This window comes from Dysidea avara, chromosome 6 (genome assembly GCF_963678975.1).
Source record: "Dysidea avara chromosome 6, odDysAvar1.4, whole genome shotgun sequence".
In the NCBI taxonomy this organism is placed as follows: Eukaryota; Metazoa; Porifera; class Demospongiae; order Dictyoceratida; family Dysideidae; genus Dysidea; species Dysidea avara.
In genome coordinates, this window is record NC_089277.1 from 8,397,907 (window position 1) to 8,419,398 (window position 21,492).

At 38.7% G+C, this 21,492-nt stretch overlaps 1 protein-coding gene across 5 annotated transcripts in view; it reads left to right on the forward strand.

Moving 5' to 3' along the window:
- Positions 1–21,492, forward strand: part of LOC136258263 (ankyrin repeat domain-containing protein 49-like) — a 61,583-nt gene that overhangs the window by 9,795 nt on the left and 30,296 nt on the right. Inside the window, exon 3 of one of the 5 annotated variants that reach the window (XR_010702681.1) lies at positions 9,352–9,610. The exons of 3 other annotated variants lie outside the window; for them this stretch is intronic. The gene's annotated coding sequence lies outside the window, so the exon portion shown is untranslated. Of the gene's footprint in view, positions 1–9,001; positions 9,107–9,351; positions 9,611–21,492 lie in introns of those variants that run through there. One more of the 5 variants, XR_010702682.1, reaches the window with a different exon arrangement.

Consider the following 21,492-nt stretch of genomic DNA (forward strand, 5'->3'; position numbering starts at 1 on the left):
AGTACTGACATACATATTTTCTAGACAAGCTGCATAATTATTTGTCCTGAAGATAATGCTGGGAACTACTTTCTTTGCAAAAGTGTGCTTATAGTTTGCAGCCCTTCTACATGGTTTACCCGTTTCATCATTAACCCATGCAGTCACTATGATGTACCGTCACTTGTGGCTGCGAGTAGAGCCTAAATTGCTAGTTAAAACTGAATAAGATTCCGAGATGGATTCTCAGATCACTCGTGTGGCTCCAGCATAGATTTTAGAGGCGCTTACGCGCCTCTAAAATCTATGGCTCAGTGATGGAAGCTTTTGACCATTAGTGGACTCAGCTTGGGCTGTAAAATTCTAGAGATTGGCAGCCGAACCAGTGCCAGATCAAGTGATTCGGGCCTTAAATCACTTCTGTTATGTTCCAATTAATAATATCGCGTAATTCAATGCGTCCGTAATTTACGGAAATATACGGAGTTTTACGATTTTCGTTTTCAAAAAGTGTGATTTCTGATTTCTTTTGAGTGTGTGATTTCATGATTTCAAATGTGATTTCTGACGAAGCGTACGAGATTTCAAGAGTGTCGGACCCCTCGAGCTACAACGCACTAAATACTTAAAACCGGCATTTCTCGATACTTTTAAATAGGCGATAAGCCCGGTTTTGTCAGACTGGGTCACATATGTTCCTATCATCTTGAAAGCACATGATTTTTGTATTGTACATAGCTTCCAGGCACCTCGCATCCCTAATTGCTTTATATGTTAGGGTCCGCAACGCGAAAAATCGATATCCTTCAATCAACTACCTAACTATTGTCATCTGTTATTCTAAGTGTAACTTGAATAACACCAGCGTGGCAGCAAAGTTTGTCACTTTCTTCTGGTAGAAAACGATACAAATGTCTTTAAATCACGTGATTTTTCGTTGCAGCAGTTCGTAGGGTTCTTCGTATGCCACGATATTCACTCTCAACATTGTTCAAGTAGTCTATCATCAACTCAAAGTATTGGTGGTTTGATTTTATTGGTCAGTTTCTGGTGGCAGCACGATCTGTGCAGCTTTTTGGCAACAGACAAAATGTTTCTTGCTCTGGAGCACAGGACAAGCAGAGCAGCAACTGCGCCGTGGGTCAGCAATGACCAGTACTAGGTAAAGTACCTGCATGCTGAGTATGGTTATAATTGAAGCTTGTTAGCCATCTGGCTGAGCCATCTATATGCTGAAATTCGGCCAAAATGACGCGATTTTTGCAAACAAACACCAGAATGGTTGATACATCAGTGAGACAGTCTCCAACAGCAAGGATACGAAGCTTAAAATCACCTAACAATACGGCTATCTCGCCCAGTAAACGCATAGAGCAATCCAATGCATGAAATAGGCACTCAGGTGATCGAAATTCAAATCGTGGAAATACCCATGAAATCGCTTTCATTTCTGAATAGGAACCATGCAGTGTGCTCCTTTTGTAAATATTTGCGTTAATTGTTCACTCAGGCGTGGTCTGGGCCAGTGCAGGTGTGTTTTATGCTGTGATGGCATCATGATGGCACTACAAATGTATCTACTGACCTAGAACTAGTCAACGAGGAAAAGAACCTTGGAGTGTGGTGCACAAGTGATCTCAAGCCATCTCTACACTGCCAAAAAGCTGCAGTCAAGGCTACACAGGTTCTTGGGCTTATTAGGCGATCTTTTAGAATTGACTCTACTGATATGTTTATATTTCTGTATAAGATGTATGTTCGACCGCATTTGGAATATTGTGTGCAATCTTGGAGTCCGTACTTGGCCAGAGACATCGACACCCTTGAAAAGGTTCAGAGACGTGCAACTAAACACCTTCGCGGATTAGCCCACTTGACTTATGAAAGCCGTCTTGAAATTCTGGATCTCTATTCTCTGTATTGCAGACGTCAAAGAGGTGATATGATTGAAACATATAAGATACTTAAACGACATTATGACTTGGACCCATCTACATTTTTACTTTAAATACTGTTACCACTAGGGGCCATTCTCTTAAGCTTTTTAAAGAAAGATCAAGATTACTTGTTAGGCAGAACTTTTTTACAAATAGAATAGTCAATCTATGGAACTCCTTACCTGACTTTATCATTTCAGCACCAACAGTTGCAACCTTCAAGCTGCACTTGGATAATTTTTGGAAGCAATCTAGATATGGGCACCTTCAAAGGCCTGCGGCCTAGCCTGGCAAGTTAGCTTGCCTTGGCATCTACAAGCCCATTAAATAATAATAATAATAATAATGAGGAGAGTCTCAGACTACTGGGCTAATCGAGATGTTGAACCTAATACACACAAACTGATTGTCACTTGATTTCAAGTGATTTTAATGTAATTGGAATAGATTATGGCTGTATTTTCCGAGATTTGAATATCGATCACTTGAGTGCCTATTTCATGCATTGGATTGCTCTATGCGTTTACTGGGCGAGATAGCTGTATTGTTAGGTGTTTATAAGCTTCGTATCCTTGCTGTTGGAGACTGTCTCACTGATGCATCAACCATTCTGGTATTTGTTTGCAAAAATCGCGTCATTTTGGCCGAATTTCAGCATATAGATGGCTCAGCCAGATGGCTAACAAGCTTCAATTATAACCATACTCAGCATGCAGGTACTTTACCTAGTACTGGTCATTGCTGACCCACGGCGCAGTTGCTGCTCTGCTTGTCCTGTGCTCCAGAGCAAGAAACATTTTGTCTGTCGCCAAAATGCTGCACAGATCATGCTGCCACCAGAAACCGACTAATAAAATCAAACCACCAATACTTTGAGTTGATGATAGACTACTTGAACAATGTTGAGAGTGAATATCGTGGCATACGAAGAACCCTACGAACTGCTGCAACGAAAAATCACATGATTTTAAGACATTTGGATCGTTTTCTACCAGAAGAAAGTGACAAACTGGCTGCCACGCTGGTGTTATTCAAGTTACACTTAGCCTAACAGATGACAATAGTTAGGTAGTTGATTGGAGGATATCGATTTTTCGCGTTGCGGACCCTATATATGTTCATGAAATATAATTTCCCAAAGCCACAGACTTAATTTCTTCATTTTTTTTTCTTTCTTCCTTTGTTTTCTGGAGGCCTAATTTTTCTTCTTCGTCTTTTCGCACACTTTACACAAACCAGCATAAAGTGCAAATATGTATCTTAAGTGCTGTGAAATTTGGCTTAATAAGGATGTGTTTCATGTACCGAAATCTGTTTAATATTCATCAGGTTATTTACATTAAAAGACTATACATTTTTGTCATGCCTGCAGCAAAGGGAAATGCTTGAGTCTGTGTATAGGTTAACCACAAATCATTTGTGATTTAATTCAATAAGAATTACAGAGTTGCAAGGAAAAAACTAACATAATGTAAAATAGTGGGGGTTAAAGTGCTCTAATGGAACAGTTACCAAATTGTAAATAGTGCAAAAAAATGTTGTCGTCTGAAGCTCATACCGGGAGACCTCTGTACCTATAGTAACTCTCAATGCTTAAACAGTGAATCATTGTTGTTAGCTGCTCAGCTCACCTAATTTCTACCTTATAAATGAACATTCTTATTTAATAGTTAATTCTGCTCAATACCTACAGTTTATAATTTCATAGATCTAACAATAGAAATCTAGATTGTTACTATACTATGTGTGTAATATTGGAAGTCCTCAAAAGTGTGTGCTCTATTAGGGTGTTACAAAAACAAAATCTAAAATTTAATGCTATTGTAATTTCTGTCTTCCAGAATCATCACAATCATAATTGTGCCTGTAGATAGGTAAAAGCAAGTCTATGACTGGATTTATGATACTTAAGAAGTGAAAAATTTTGATCAAACAAAATAATACCATTGTAATGTATATCTACCATAATCATCATCATGCCTGTTTATAAAAGAAAATTGGCTGGTTCAGATGCTTCAGACACTTTTCAAAAGTGCTTATAATTTCTAATTGATGAACATTATGTGAGGCACCATATTGGGATAAAAGTGGATTGGCCATGCAAGACTACTTGCAGAGGTACCTTAAGAGTTAGATTCTCAAACTTCCTTTCAATAAATAGTCTATCATAATTATGAAGAAGTTACTACAATTATTGTGCTTAATCATGGAAACACTGTAAGGTTTGCTAATAACTTGCAGAACTAATTCATAATGGTTTTATTTCAGTGTAACACTAATGTAGTGAAGGTTAATGGCAGTAATGCTTTTAAATAGTTCCCTTCCAAATATCCGTTGTTTAGCTAATTCACCATAGAACAAGAGTGACTTTCAAGTTCAAACATTTCCCTCTGCTATAGCGTTGCCATTCACTGCTCTTTCAAATTGTAGTCTGGAATCTGAGGCATCTATTATATATGTGTCATTGGTTACACGAAAATTTTAGACCCTAATACTTTAGTTCCCCAGGTCCAAAATATATTGAAATACTTTGGGAATAATTGAAATATTTGGACTCCCTCTGAAATATTTTACTCCCTACAAAATTGGCACCACTTACACACACTCAAGGGGGTCAAGATATTTCAGCTGATCCCCCTGTTTTATTGTCCTTGCTTTTTAAATTATCTGTTGCATTCAGCTACCCCAGTTTCTTTTAGCAGAAATGTGATGACGGCAATATAAAAGTTTCTAACTATATTTCAGGCAAGTGTTAGCCACAGGGTAGAGACTCAGCTGTGGGGGAAGCAGGGAACAAGCAATTGAATTTAATTGCCCCCATAGCTAGCACATATATCAAGACACACGGTAGTGTGTCGTGCGGCCCAAGAAGCCGGCGTGCCACCCGTGAGTATATTAACAGGAAGAAAGAAAACGCAATTTTCACACCTATGTAGCTCTGTGATCCCTTAACCGATTGGAACCAAATTTGCTAGAGAGATGCCGGCCAGCAAGGGGAGTCTAAACACCAAATTTGAAGAAAATCGCTCCAGCAATTTCCGAGATACGAGCGAACAAAATTTCGTTTTAATTTCTTCGTTTTTTTCTTCTTCTACTTCTTCATTTCGCACATTTCGCAAAATCCGCCATAAAACACGAATGCGTGTTCGGATTGGGCTGAAATTTGGCACACTTAAAGGGCTCATTAAGGCGGATCTCTGTACCAACTTTGGTAGGAATCCGATGAACATTCACGGAGTTATGATCGATTATTTGCGTAAAATAAGGTCGAAGGTCTGTCACGCCTACAGGGTAAACTCCTTTGAGGAATCAGTTGAAAATTGCTATGTAGATGGAGCAACCATCGTAGGAGTGCCTTTTTGTGGTTTGAAAGGAATCGGGATAAAGACCACGGAGATATGACACAAACCCCGACTTGTGTCAAATTACGCGATCGATTTTAATGAATAAAAATACTATTAGTTTTCGTGTCTATCAGGCAAACCGCTTAGAGCAATGAGCTGAAAATCAGTGTGTAGCTGGAATAATCATCATAGAAAGTCCTTGCAGTAGTACAGAAGAATCGGATTACAAACCACTGAGTTATGATTCGAAAGGCAACTACGTGTAGCAAATGCGAGATCGAGATACTCTAATAGAACAGTCACCCTAATAGAGCATTCAGCTACGTTTATAACTTACTCCATTACAGAATTGTATTACATTGCAGGATATTCTGTACGGAATTCAGCTACAAACAGTTAATCTGATAGACAATTCAGCTACATGCAAGTCACCCTGTAGAGAGTTCATCTAGAAACAAGTCACCCTGTATCAGCTAGAAGAAGTCACCTTGTAGAGAGTTCAGCTACAAAGAAACCATCATGTAGAGAGTTCAGCTGCAAACCAATCACAACTCAGCTTCAAACAAACATGCCCTGTAAAAAGATCAGCTAGAAGAAGTTACCTTGTAGAGAGTTCAGCTACAAAGAAATCACCATGTAGAGAGTTAAGCTGCAAACAAATCACCCAGTAGAAAGTTCAGCTATGAACAGATCACCCTGTTGAGAGTTCAGTTAGGAACAAGTAATCCTGTAGAGAGATCAGCTAGAAGTATCGCCTTGTAGAAAGTTCAGCTACAAACAAATCATCTGTAGAGAGTTCAGCTACAAACAAATCACCCTGCAGAGAGAGCAGCTAGAAGAAGTCACCTTGTAGAGAGTTCAGCTATAAAGAAACCACCATGTAGAAAGTTCAGCTGCAAACAAATCCCTTGTAGAGAGTTCAGCTAGAAACAAGTCACCCTGTAGAGAGATCAGCTAGAAACAAGTCATCATGTAGAGAGTTCAGCTAGAAGAAGTCACATTGTAGAGAGTTCAGCTACAAAGAAACTACCATGTAGAGAGTTCAGCTGCAAACAAATCACCCTGTAGAGAACTCAGCTACGAACAAATCACCCTGTAGAAAGATCAGCTAGAAGAAGTTACTACGTAGGGAGTTCAGCTACGAACAGATCACCCTGTAGAGAGTTCAGCTACAAACAAATCACCCTGTAGAGAGTTCAGTTACAAAGAAACCACCATGTAGAGAGCTCAGCTGCAAAAAAATCAATCACTCTGTGGAGAGTTCAGCTAGAAGAAGTCACCTTGTAGAGAGTTCAGCTGCAAATAAATCACCCTGTAGAGAATTCAGCTACAAACAAATCACCCTTTAGAAAGATCAGCTAGAAGAAGTTACCTTGTAGAGAGTTCAGCTGCAAACAAATCATCCTGTAGAGAGTTCAGCTATGAAAAGATCACACTGTAGAGAGTTCAGCTAGAAGAAGTCACCTTTTAGAGAGTTCAGCTACAAAGCAACCACCATGTAGAGTGTTCAGCTGCAAACAAATCACCTGTAGAGAGTTCAGCTAGAAACAAGTCACCTTGTAGAGAGATCAGCTAGAAACAAGTCACCCTGTAGAGAGTTCAGCTAGAAGAAGTCACATTGTAGAGAGTTCAGCTACAAAGAAACTACCATGTAGAGAGTTCAGCTGCAAACAAACACCCTGTAGAGAACTCAGCTACAAACAAATCACCCTGTAGATAGATCAGCTAGAAGAAGTTACCTTGTAGGGAGTTCAGCTACAAAGAAATCATCATGTAGAGAGTTCAGCTGCAACAAATCCTGTAGAGAGTTCAGCTATGAAAATACCACCCTGTAGAGAGTTCAGCTAGAAGAAGTCACCTATTAGAGAGTTCAGCTACAAAGCAACCACCATGTAGAGAGTTCAGCTGCAAAAAAAACCAATCACTCTGTAGAGAGTTCAGCTAGAAGAAGTCACCTTGTAGAGAGTTCAGCTGCAAATAAATCACCCTGTAGAGAATTCAGCTACAAACAAATCACCCTGTAGCAAGATCAGATAGAAGAAGTTACCTTGTAGAGAGTTCAGCTACAAAGAAACCACCATGTAGAGAGTTCAGCTGCAAACAAATCACCTGTAGAGAGTTCAGCTAGAAACAAGTCACCCTGTAGAGAGATCATCTAGAAGAAGTCACCATGTAGAGAGTTCAGCTACAAAGAAACCGCCATGTAGAGAGTTCAGCTGCAAACAAATCAGCCTGTACAGAGTTCAGATACAAACAAATCACAGATCAGCTGGAAACAAGTCGCATTGTAGAGAGATCAGGTAGTATAAGTTACCTTGTAGAGAGTTCAGCTACAAAGAAACCACCATGTAGAGAGTTTAGCTGCAAACAAATCACCCAGTAGAAAGTTCATCTATGAACAGATCACCCTTTTGAGAGTTCAGTTAGAAACAAGTCATCCTGTAGAGAGATCACCTAGAAGTATCACCTTGTAGAGAGTTCAGCTACAAACAAATCACCTGTAGAGAGTTCAGCTACAAACAAATCGCCCTGTAGATAGATCAGCTAGAAGAAGTTACCTTGTAGGGAGTTCAGCTACAAAGAAATCATCCTGTAGAGAGTTCAGCTACAAAGAAATCATCATGTAGAGAGTTCAGCTGCAAACAAATCATCCTGTAGAGAGTTCAGCTATGAAAAGATCACACTGTAGAGAGTTCAGCTAGAAGAAGTCACCTTTTAGAGAGTTCAGCTACAAAGCAACCACCATGTAGAGAGTTCAGCTGCAAACACATCACCCTGTAGAGAGTTCAGCTACAAACAAATCGTCCTGTAGAGAGACCAGCTAGAAACAAGTCACCCTGTAGACAGATCAGCTAGAAGAAGTTACCTTGTAGAAAGTTCAGCTGCAAACAAATCACCCTGTAGAGAATTCAACTACAAACAGATAACCCTGCAGAGAGTTCAGCTAGAGTCAAGTCACCCTGTAGAGAGAATCCTGTAAAGAGTTCATCATCTACGTACAAGCAGATCACCATGTAGAGATTTCAGCTACATTTCAAGTCACCCAGTAGAGAGATCAGCTGCAAATTATCCTGTGGGGATTAATTGACATGTAATAAATATATGCTCTCTTTTTATATTATGAACTCTTGATATATGCATTATATATATAATTTGTACATTTACTGATAAAATCAGAATGAGTTAAAGTGTTTATAAAATCTGCTTCATCTTTTTCTTTTTCCTGTGGTAAAGAAAAATATATAGGTTAAAAAGCCCCAAAGCTGGCCATAGGCCATCTTTGGGGTATACAAATACAAAAAGAAGTGAAATCTAATCAAAAACAGCCAAGCTGTAAAAAAGGAGTGTGGCCCTTGAAAAGGCTATGGTGAAAAAAGATGTGAAGTCCAAGGTGGCGGCCAAGAAATGGCTGTGATGGTAGGTTAATGGTAAAAATTTTAATAACGACAATTCAGGTGAATTTTGTGCCAATTGACCAAGCGGCACCAAATTCACCTGAATTGTTGTTATTAAAATTTTTACCATTAACCTACCATCACAGCCATTTCTTGGCCGCCACCTTGGATTTCACATCTTTTTTCACCATAGCCTTTTCAAGGGCCGCACTCCTTTTTTTACAGCTTGGCTGTTTTTGATTAGATATATGTATACAGTGTATATATATATATATATATATATATATAACTTTTTTGGGAAAAGAGCTAGCTATAAATATACCAAGCAAACTGTATTCCCTTGCAGCACAACTTTACATTGAAAAGAGATGAAATACTGCAAGTGACAGTCAATAAAGTCTATACCGTAGATTGAGAAATTTCAGTGTTAAACTTTTTGAGTTTTGTGATGCTACCTGTATGCAAAATTAACTGGCACGAAATTTATTCTACTGCAAATATTTCTGCACTGTAGTTTATGAGTTACCAATTGTAACTGAGTGCAATTATGTACATTTGCAATATGTTTGGCAGCTGTTAACTCTGAAGTGCCCGTAGCTATTTTTGGTTCAGCTATAACTGTAGCTAGCTATGAGCTAGTAATTAAGCATATCATGTTTTATTTATTTATGTATCTATTTTATTATTGTTTTTTAGTACATAAAAATTTATACTGAAAGCTACTGGCAAGTACTGCCAGTGATCCACTACACAACAATTATATTATAAGTCACAATAGTACTTCGTATATTGGCAATAGTGACACAGTTGAGCAGTGACAGCAAGGAAAAAGATAATGGAAACTATGAACATTAGTATCATTAAATTGCTGTATGAAATGATCCACATGAAGTTGTAGAGTGTGTGTTTAATGGTGTTTTTAAGTAGAGATAGATCTGTTTTAGTATAAGTTTTAACTATGCGGTAAACAATGGAAGTAAAAGTTCTGAGGAACATCTGTGATGGATCATTTTTTCAGATGAATCAAAACGAGTATTAGAAGTACTAAACTAGACATACATACTCAATAATGTTGAAATGTGATTCAACATGCATAGAAATCAGAAATATGTTTTAGCCGTAGCAGTAATGAGAAAACTTATGACACGTACACATGCATATTTCCATGAAACTTTCACTATTTATTTATTATTCACCATGCAGCATTAAAATAGTGATGGACAAAGAATTGTTCTACTAGTTGTGGCTCAGCACTCTTTTAGTTCATGTGAGCTATAATATGTTGCATGCATTTGGCACTAATGGCCATAACTTTGGGGACTATCCAATAATTTGCATGTGACTTTATTACATAATCAGTGGCTGGTGGTCTGTACTTATACACATAGCTAGCTGTACATTTCACTGCTGCCGGTGTGGCTGGTTTACCTGTGAGGATAAAGAAAAACAGTACTAGTGATGCAACAAAAGTGACTGTGCATGGTAGCTATAACTTCTACTGATACTTCTCTAAACCTTTGCTCACAAATGTTGTGTAAGTATGTAAAAGTAGTATTTTTCTGTGTTACCAGGAGCTTATGAGCTGCTGAAAATTCTATAGTGTAACAGAGACAGTTGCAGAGTGTTTGTAGAATTTAATGTGGAAATGTGGCATTCCTGGAAGAATAAGCAGCTAAATTCTAGTCAAACATTGTGTAGGAGACATACAGCTTATTGGGATAGACCAGTGTCACCATTTTGTTGGGGATCGCTAATTACCAACATTTAAGTGTACCTCAAAGTAGATATCCTTAGATGAAAAATGTGGAAAAGGAACTGATTCAAAATTAACCTCAAGCACTAGCTAAGAAGTATATTCAAGCAGCACAGGAAGGTACAGGAACAACATATAAAAGATATGGAATTGAAAGTTTGAGATATGTATAGTGATCAAAGGTGAGCTCTGAGCAGCAATTGACAACTAAACTGATTCCCAATGAGAGCAACTATTTGTGTCTTATCATGATCCAAAGTGCATGCCCCAGCCCATAATTATAAGTAACTAAGGGTGGTCACAGTCTACAACTATAATAACAACTACATAATTGTCTGTCAATACAAAAATTTGTCTCTCCATTGCTGGCTGTTCATCTGTGCTGTCACTGTGAGCTTGGGGATGAGGTGAAGGTCTCTGCCACTGTGACCTCAAGTGAATAGCCCGGTATGGAACAGTTAGTATGTCCACTGGATGTGGCTGATGTTTATGGAATGAATAAGTCCACCATTCTCTTGTTAAGGTGGTGTATATAAACAATTCCTAATCTCCATTCAATCCAGGGATGGATGAGAACAATGTCACCACGATGAGAACAATGTCACCATCTCTTATAGTCTCTGTGCTATTTGCAGTTGAACAGTGAAACTCACAAAGAGCTGTTAAGTATTCCTTCTGCCACCTGGTCCAGAAGTGTCTAAACAGCAATGCTTGAGTCTTGAATCTTTTCCTTATATCTGCATGTTCACCATAATTTTGGGCCATCCACTTCATCAAGCTTGCTATGTATCTTGGTAAGGTAAGGAGACCATGGGTCTGCCATACAGCATGCAGATGAGAGGGTGTGATGGGATCTGCACCATTAGCATCAGAAGAAAGATGGTGAGAAAGCGGTTGTTCAAAATCATTTGAAAGTTCTCCAATGTTGCATGCGTGCAGTCCAACACCTTTTTGATTTAACCTATGTGTCTTTCTCAAACTTCTCAAACCCAAGATAAGTGTTTTGGGGATGAAGCACCATTCTACACTTTTTCTAGCCAGATTCTCTACTAGCACTGCTGATGACAAAAGGCTCTGAAGCTCTTTGGCTGCAGCCAAATACATGTAAACATTATCAGACAGCATTAGTCTTACTAGAGATTTCTAGCTAACAAAAATTAATGACGAAAGGCCTGTAAAAAATGCTACAGTTATATCAGCAACTATTTCCAGATAGAATGCTCTGAACACAGCACATCATGTGAAAAAGCAAATATGTACTTTCCTTTCACCTTCACTACTGTGGATGTAAAGTGCACCAGTGAAGACAAAACCACTCAATCACTTCAAAGGTATTGGCTGTATTGACTTGGTGTTCACAAGTGGCAGAGGGTCTGTCGTTCCATATGGTCTGCCTGCAATTTTTCAGCAGACAACACACTTCAGTGGCAGTAGCAAGCGAATGTGTTGTCTATCTGATGGTATCCAGTACTGATGCCTAATTACAGTCAGGGTGGCATTGACACTGTGTTGTGTTATGTGAGCTTACATTATCACAAGATTTGTGTGGTGATGTTTAGTTGGCGGTAAATAAGGGGGGATTGTGGATACGCTCACCACACATAATCAGCTGATTTTGATCTAAAAACAGCCCAAGCTGTTGTACCAGTAGAAAGCAATAGTATTTTGAAGTCAAGCTAAAAACCTCCAGGAAGCTCTGCAGCTTTGAAAAATTTCTAGTTCTCTCTTGTCAATTCTTAAATGTTGTGTACTTACAGGTGATAGATGCCTTGTGTTGTGTGGATGTACATAACACATATGCAGTCACTGCAAACAACTTCTGTATGTATCTCCATACCTCTCAATGTTCAGGAGGCTGGTTGCTGGACCATGGTCACTCTGTCCAGTGTGGCAGTGCTGATCCAATTCTTCTATGTCATGAGGCAGAAGGACCCCTGTTGGGTCCCAAGGCATTATTCTAGACATAACAACTGTGGCAGTCCATGCTGCTAAACAGTCAATGACCTAAGCTGTTGAAAATTGATCCCTCTTGTTAAGAGGTCTGCTGGATTTTCTGTGCACAAAGATGGACAATTTTTTTCAGCAACCCTAGCCTGTGCAGTATCAAAGTCTTCTGGCTGGCAATCCAATACAGGACAATTTGGCATAGGTGGACAGTAAGATTGATGGTGGGGAATGAAGTGAGCTAGCCTGGTTGCAGTACAGCTGTGTTCAGGTCCAATTTTGGCAGTGAAAGCTGCTTCAATGGCACAGCTCTAGTCTTGGACATCAGTATTGAGGCTGGAACATTTCCTTTGACTTGTTGGATGTATGCAACTACACCATAAGCCTTTAGGCTTGCGTCAGTACACCACAAGCCTTTAGGCTTGCATCAGCAAAGATGTGCAGGTGTGCAGGTTGGTTGATGCATCCTGAGGTGCTGGAAATACAGTGTTGTATTTGCAACAGAAGGGCAGTGTTGTGGATTGTGCTTTGTTAGCAGCAATTGTGATCCATTCACCTGTGATCAAGAGTAGTGTCCCACTACAAGTGTTTCTGCCACAGCTTTTGTAAAAGAACTTAGCAGAGATTGTGACTAGTGATACTAGCTCCAATGAATCAATAATGCCCGATAACTATTTGAGAGCCTCTTACTTGGTTGTTGTAGGTGGTGTCTAGGTTTAGGGACCCGCCGATTATGCTCATAATTTTACCTATTATGCTATGCTGCACTGCTCAAAAATTTACCTATTATGCTTAAATTTATGCTCAATACTTACCCATTATGCTCAAATTATGCTCAATTATTTATGCCTCAGTTCTCATGCTCTGCTAATAATTTCCAATTTATGGATAAATAATAAGTGGCTGAAGCACAAACTTACTTGTCAAAATGCATATCACAGAAAAGATCGATATACTCTAATAGTAGCGATTTCCAACCAACCAATTTTCACACGTATTTTTGCTACTTAAATTACACACCTTCAATAAATGTTTCACAAGGTGCCGTTCCAGTTAGTGGTAGTCAGTGCTTCGTAATTCGTAATGCACTTTACTGGATTAAAATACATGCGGTATTTATTGAAATATGCCAAATCAAAGTTTGAGAAATAAAAATCCCCATAGGAATCCCATACAAATAATTGCGTACGTAATTCTAATTGGAAGAATACGGCACCAATGATAGTCAAAGTTTCCGAGTGTTTCCGCGTGAATCTATGGCAGATGAGGACGAAGAAAGTGGTCCTGGGCAAACCGTATATGCTGATTTCGATTTTTCCGTGTGTTTTTTGATTGGAGGACGATTGACGTTGGATTACGACAAAAATATGGCCCTTTTTAAGGTAAATCGCCATCTAACACTGTTCAGAATTCAGCATTACAACCCCCCTGGGCTTCAAGGCATCCCTCTGCATCAATGCAAGTATAGTTTGAAGGTGAGCAGTTTGTTGTCTTGCGCGGAATTGCAATATAAGGTTCAATGTTAAGCATAATCTTTTCAAAAGTGGAGACTGGTTTGTAATACCAACCTTACATGGCTTCACCCTTACCTAATGTTATATTTTGGTGTATTTACTGCTGTTGTGATCCATTTTATAGCAGCTTCAGTGATTGTAATTTTGGTCAGAAACTATTTATAATTTCTCTTTGTAGTATAGTGATGTCATAGTGTTATATAATAATAATTATCCTTAGTGCTTACAATGTGACAAATAAAGCTGAACAGTGTCCAAACAAATCTATTTTATTAATAATATTGGTCTTATATTTTCTTATCTGATTGTCATATTTCCGAAGTATTTGTTAATTGTGCCATTACTTACCATGTTATATAATATTACTGATTTTTCTGGTTAGTTATCCTTGAAAATGCATTAGGTACTGGTGTATACTTAGTATTACATAATATACACACAGTTTTATTTGTGAATCACTTGCTTTATCCATGTAATATTCTGAGTGGTCAGTCTACAAAGAAGTGGTCACTCTTGAGAGGTTTTACTTAGCTCATATGCTGTTCTCCATAAAATAGTTATGTGGTAAAAATTTCATGTCATTATTAGTTTCCTATCTAGATTTATGATACTTTGAATATTGTGTTGGTGCCATGCGATATATGTAAAAAGCATTGAAAATACTGTACACAAAAATCATTACACTGTCAACTTCTTTTGCTTATATCTTTTGATAGGAACCACCAATTGGGGTGGGGTTTGCACTAAAATGACACTGAAAAATAGCACAATATTTGTCATACCAATGAATGCATGGAATGTTAATTATTTAATTTAGTTGGAAATCTCTACTAATAGAACAGTCAGTTATGTGATTGTTCTATTAGAGTTACTGACTGTTCTATTAGAGTATATCGATCTTTCTGTGATACCTATTTTGATAAGCAAGAATTCATACTATTACACAAATATTCTACCTATTATGCTAGCATTATGCTCAATGCTTTCAGACACCTATTATGCTCATAATTATGCCAGCATAATCGGCGGGTCCCTATCTAGGTTGGGAGAGAGATAGATCACACTCCTTTGAGTGTTTCAGTATATTCCTACTATTGATGAGAGATTCCAAGTTAAATGGAAATTAAGAGCTTCTGGAATGGAGAACTAGTAGCTCCAAACAGCATGACTCGGAATCAGTAGGATACAAATTGGTGTGGGATCTGATAACCAGAGAAATTATGTGCTGTCCCTGTCTGATTCATATAGAAAAATGCTTTCTGGATGTCAGCTGAGAGAACAATTAGGTGCAACCAAAAATGGAAGAGAGCAGTACAAAGGAATGGGGGCAAGCAAAAAAAGTAATCATTAAGGCTAGGACTGTTACAAGACTGTTTGCAGCTATAGTCATACACTATTCGGATTAATGTTGTAGCTAAGCCCGTTCATACTGGGTGATGAGGGATGTAGTGTACATTATGTGTTTGACTTTTGCTCTCTGCTCTTTGATAAAGCCCATTTCACTTGCTCCTTTATGATTTCTCCATAAGCTTTCAGCTGCTTTGGTTGTTTTGCTGGTCGATGTACCAAGGACCTGGTTTGCTTGAAGCAGATGGTGTACATGTCATTAGAGGTGGGGGGGGGGGGGGGGGGGTGATTTCTTTCCAAGGAAAGTGCAGGCAGTAGGTTCTATCTGTTTGCACGCTGATATGGTTTTTTGTGTTCTGCCGCAGAAATGCACTATTGTCTGGTGTCTCTGCAGAAGTAACATGTCTGCAGACTCTAAACTCCAGTATAGATAACAGGTTTTGATGGTACACGATAGTATAGCTATGTGGAGGTTGGCTGAATTCACAGGTTGAGGTTAAGGAAGTGGGACAGACAATAAGTAACTGAGTCATGATTGAACTGTTGTTGGCCCACCACCTTGAACTATCTCATCTCACCAGTAACAGTCTGCCCCAATGAGAACTGAGATTTCAAATTTCAGATCAATGGGAGGGCCTTTACTTCCCTCAAGTGGGTATGCACTAAGTTTCGGATGGAGGCAGCCAACTGCTAAGTGATGAGGACTGAAATTAGAATATGAATGGAGTTCACGGTGTATACAAAGTGTGTTGCTACCTAAAGGCTTCTAGATGAGTGCACCGAACCTCTGAATGATGATACTGAGATAATCTTCTTGTGGATTGGATAAAGATGTAGTTTATACTGTGCTTACTGATCAAACAGAATTTTGCTTCTGTTTGGTAGTCACTGATGAAACTTCCAGCAATTGCCATCTTCAATTAGCATACATGGGGGTAAAATGCTGAAAGTGGAGCAGGTATCATAGTGGTGAATGCAGATTGTCAGTTGTAGGTAACTGTGCAATTGGTACTGTCTGTTGGTCAGGTTGTGGTGGTGTGGTTTCAGTGTGGTATAGACTAATGTGGTGTTGTGGTTTAACTTTCTACGTGAGAATCTCTAGATACATTGTGCTGGGTAGGTACTGTAAAAACAGTGGACCCGGGGACCAAGGATCTGGAACCTGTGGATATTCAACTCTTCTTGGAATTTTATACATTTATGCTTGTACTACAGCCTAGTCTTGTATGGCCAATCCAATCATGGTGTCTCCTACGATGCTTAAACCAATTAAAAATTATAGGCACCTCTGAAAAAATGTCTAAAGCTGACTGCATTTATAGGCCACTTGCCTGCTGCATAATGAGCATACCAGTCTATTATGTTGCATGGTTTTTTGAACATTGTGCAAATGCACCACGATGTACAAAGTCTGGTTGTCGAGCTGGTGGACTGAAACTTGCTTAGTTAGCAATTTCTGTTTCCCTGGAATATTTGTTTACACAATGTTTCTAAACTTTAGTAGCTAGGTGACATAATAGACTAGTATGATCATTATGCAGCAGGCAAGTGGCCTATAAATGCAGTCAGTGAGTCAGCTTCAGACACTTTTTCAGAGGTGCTTATAATTTCAAACATCGTGTGAGACACCGTGATGGGAAATAGTGGATTGGCCATGCAAGACTGCATGCAGAAGTACCTAGTACAAGTATAGAGTATTGTGAAGTGTAGAATAGTTGGGTCCCCTGGTCATGGGTCCACTTTTTCTACCTACCCCATTGTGTTGTCTTGTGCCTGACAAAACAATTGAAGTTGTCTCATATCACAATGGCTAGCATCCTAATGCAGAGTGGATCATTGCTGGCTGACATCCATAAGGAATTACAAATTTTTGAAATAAGCCAACATTACAGTAACTACAACAGCACCCTACCAACCACTAGCTCATTCCACACATCCACACAAAAGGGCCACCACTATCATGACAGTAATCGCGATGATAAATACAATAGGTATTCCTAAGCAGTGTTGGGCAAGTTACTTTGTAAAAGTAACTAGTTACATATTACATATTACTTGCAACAGAACTATTTAGTTACAGTTACATATTACCCATAAAATAAAGTAACTGTAATAATATTACATATATTACTTTGTGTCCACAGCCTTAAGCTGTCACGTGTGAAATTACCACCTTATCACGTGACATGATTGCGCTGTTGGACAATATGCAAATTTTGGTTATATGTAAGAAGCTGGTGAATAAGCTTCATTCAGTAGGCCTCGTTACTTCGCTGTGGCTAGGCATTACTCAGAGGATAACTAACGAGATTAGTAACTTCGTTACTTGTAGTAATAATATTACATAATATTAGACTCGTTACAGTAGCTATATTACTTAGGTAACGCATTACATTTGTAAGTAAAGTATCTTGCGTTATATTACCTGTTTCTATAGCGTATTTCGTTATATTACTTTGTTACTACAAAAGTAATAATATTACGTAACGCGTTACATAAGTAGCGCGTTACTCCCAACACTGTTCCTAAGATATGAACGCTCAACCTTATACACTTTACAAACAAACAGTACAAAATGGAAATTTTTAAAATGACACTGATCCTCATATTTTAGTTGTCAGGTATAATATATTGAGGAGAGTTGTTTTGGAAACACAGTAACTGCTTTACAATGAAAAATTAACCTTTTATTTGTACTCACCAGTATAGAGCAGTAACACCTGATGTCACGATAGTTACATAATCACTTGTGTAGAGAGAAAATGTAACAAGTTGGGACACAAGTTTGTATTGGGACACAAGTTTGTATTGGGACACAAGTTTATTTCACCTTTGGTTTGTTGAGAAGTTGGCTCCGAGTGTGGCGCTTAACCGGAATCTGGGTGGGGTGGCCTATGGATCAAGTCATGATGGGGTTGGCTTTTTTTCAGGTATTTGTCCCGTTTCACTTTAGGATATTTAGCTCAAAGATTTTCGCTTAGGCCCCTAGGCTATTGGTAAACACCTCGAATAGGCTCTGCCCTCTGTGTACACCCTCCAGTGCCTAACTGGTGAAGTAGATAATAACAATAAATAACAACTGTCTTTCTAAATGTGATCATATTATAAGGAACAAGGAAGAGAGTAATATAAGAGATGTTTAAGTAGTGTAGGTTAATTTGATAATTGCTGGGCAAGTTATGGCTGATAATTGGCAAAAAATACTTGGGCACAAAGAATTTGACACTTTGAAAGTATGATAGAATAGTCCCACGATGTTTATATCAACAGATCAATGTACAATGATTCATTACTGATCATTCTTTCTTGTTGTTTGGTGACAGTTGCTTTCTCGAGTTAAGCCCAAAACTGTTGTTTTAATTTTGTAACCCAACATGATACCCAAATAACATCTTTCCAAACTTTTGTTCTATGTTCTGTGTAAGTTTCATGCGGAATAAATCACAGTTGTAGCCTCCTGAAGGAGCCCCACCATTGAATTTGCCTGATAGAAGTTGCGGTTACACATTTTAATGTAATTTTGTGATGTAGAAGTTATCACTCTATTAGTGCAGTAGATAAGTGAAACACATGTTCACTTCTGGCAGAAAGTATAAAAATTGGTACCTTGGGTGTTAGAACATGCTGATTCAGAATTTTAGTGAAACCACCTCGTCAGAGTATGGCTTCCCATTCAAAATGAAGTTTTTTTTAAAATTATAAATAAAAATAATTTGATGATTTCTGTTCTTTGCACAATAAAATTCTGCTGATTGTATTCTGTGCATATTACAATTTTGCTGATTATACACAACAGCAACCAGGTGTCACTGCACATACTCAGTATTGTGCTGACATATCACTTTCATGTTTACACTTGTAGTGGAGTGGATATGCAACAAAAAAGGCGAAGATGTTCACTTCTGGTAGAAAGCATGAAACTTGGCATTTGGGGTTTTAGAACATGCTGATTCTGAATTTAAGTGGAACCAGCTCATCAGAGTAAGGCTTCCTGGTTAAAGTTGAGCTCAGTATGGCTTTAGTCAAGATTTTTAATTTTCTTTTGTTAACTACATTCTAAGCAAATGTTATCAGTTTATTAACTCTTGTTCTAAACAACACAGTCATAAACTTAATATACCATAATTATTGTTCAAATTTATTGTATCTCTTGCTCAGTGCATTGTCCACTACAATAGCACAACATTGTGCACTTCAAGTTGGTCTTGCGGCATTTGCAGTGTCCAAGACAGTGTTTCTTGCAGTTACATTTGATCAGTTCTCTGCATTGTTTTGAAGCTTCCGAAAGTGTTGTCCATAATGGTGTCCATTTTCCATCTGCATCCTTCTTCCAACCCCAATCACCAGGACTTGGAAGAGATGGGTTAGCTATCAGTGCTTGTCCCCAAATATAGCCTGCTTGGGATGATGCACGTTTCACATACTGATATAGAGCTGCTCTCGAAGGAGGAAGATTTTCCAGCTTTCTATTCCCATAGGAAAAGAGTTGCTTTCTTGCAGCATTGACAGTGAGAAGTTGGGAAGTACGGCTGTACAATAAAACCACAAATCTTTCTATCTCTTCCATGCAATCATCAGCAATTGCCTCTGGAGTATGAGAAAGACAACCAAACAGAGTTGTTAGGCTTGGTAAAGACCTCCAAACATCCCAAACAGTTTTCTTTCCTATATCAAAAAAAGATGAGACTGTATCACAGCCTGAAAAAGCATACATGAATAAAAATCTCTTGCAGCAATCATCTCCAAGTTCAGCTGCAATTGTGTGAGCTGCAATGTATCTGAAGTTCTTATTGTGACCAAATGCTAGCCATATCTCACATCCTTCCAATACACTGGCTGTAGCAATGGCAAGTACAAGCATATCTGTGTCAGTTACATGTACCATAATCTTCTTCATACCATGTTGGTAAGCATGAGCACAATGAAGCATAATACAATGGTCAGCTTCTTCTTGCGTGCAAGGCTGAATAGCAGAGATGTCTAATGTGCTGATTGATATAACTCTTTCTCCTTTTGTGGTGACAAATATCTTACTCTCAGGTGTGATAGCAGATTCAATCATTGAAGCAAGAAACTGGAAGAGTTCAGTTTTGTTGGAATCAACACGCAAAAAGCTCCTCCAGTTCTGAGGTATACGTGTTCTCTCAGATACACGCAAATGAAATCCGGTACCACGGCACCCTATCAAATGTGCCTTTAAGCTGTCGGCATTGTATGAGTCCCACACTACATCTATCTGCTTGACAATGTGAAGATGTTTGAATAGATAGGGCAAAAAAAAACTGTCTGCATAATCCTTAAATGTCTTGACAGCAGAGACTGCATTCTTGGGCTCCAATGTATGAACAAGGGCTGCTCCATCAAAAAGTTTTACATCTACTTCAGGTGGTGATGGTGGACTTGGTGAAAATGGTTCTAGACATTTCAACAAATCTGCTTTGCTGCTATGATGCATTGAGTTATTTTCAGCTAGTGATGGTGGCCAAGCATGATTTTCGTGCTCAAAAAATACATCCATTTCTCCTTCTGTAGCCTGACAAGAAATGTACATCCTGGAGAACAATTCTAGGTCACTCTTCATGTTGGAGAGCTTTGTCTTTGTTTTTGATGACCTCTTTTCTCGCCCTGATTTAAATAAGATTAGATTGTTCTTTGGTATAGTGTCATAGATTGATTTGGTCAAGTTGATTATATGGTCATCAACAAAAGCCTTGTACTGAGCTTTACCTAGACCTTCAGCTTCTCTTACACTTTCAACAACTTCATTAGCCATGAGTACGTTTCTGTCAACAGCAAACAAATTTGAGCTCATTTCTGTAAAAGGGTTTCCCCATTCATCAAAAATATCTACCACACTCTTCACATTTCTTGCAAACCTGTTCTGTGCACTTGGAGTTTGTTCATGGTGACTATTCTTTGGATCTTTACACTGTTTTATGCTGACCTCACTTACTATCCTAGCCATATCTGGACCAGCAATCATCCAGTGCCGCATAGCTGATTCATTCTCAGTAATTCCTATTATTCCACCATCACTCTTCACAATAGCATTCAACTGCTCATGAATCTGGTCATGGGCCATCATGGAGAATTTGTGTGAGGTTTTCTGAGTGACAAAATGCCCCTTAAGAAACTCATTCCAGACTGTGGGACATTCATCTTCCAGCTGCATGAGGTCCCTCACATGTACTGAAAGCCATCACGCATAATGGAAGTGATCCATGGCAAACATCCAAGGAATAATGCTACCCAGTGCTTCCAAGTACATTAAGAAGTTTC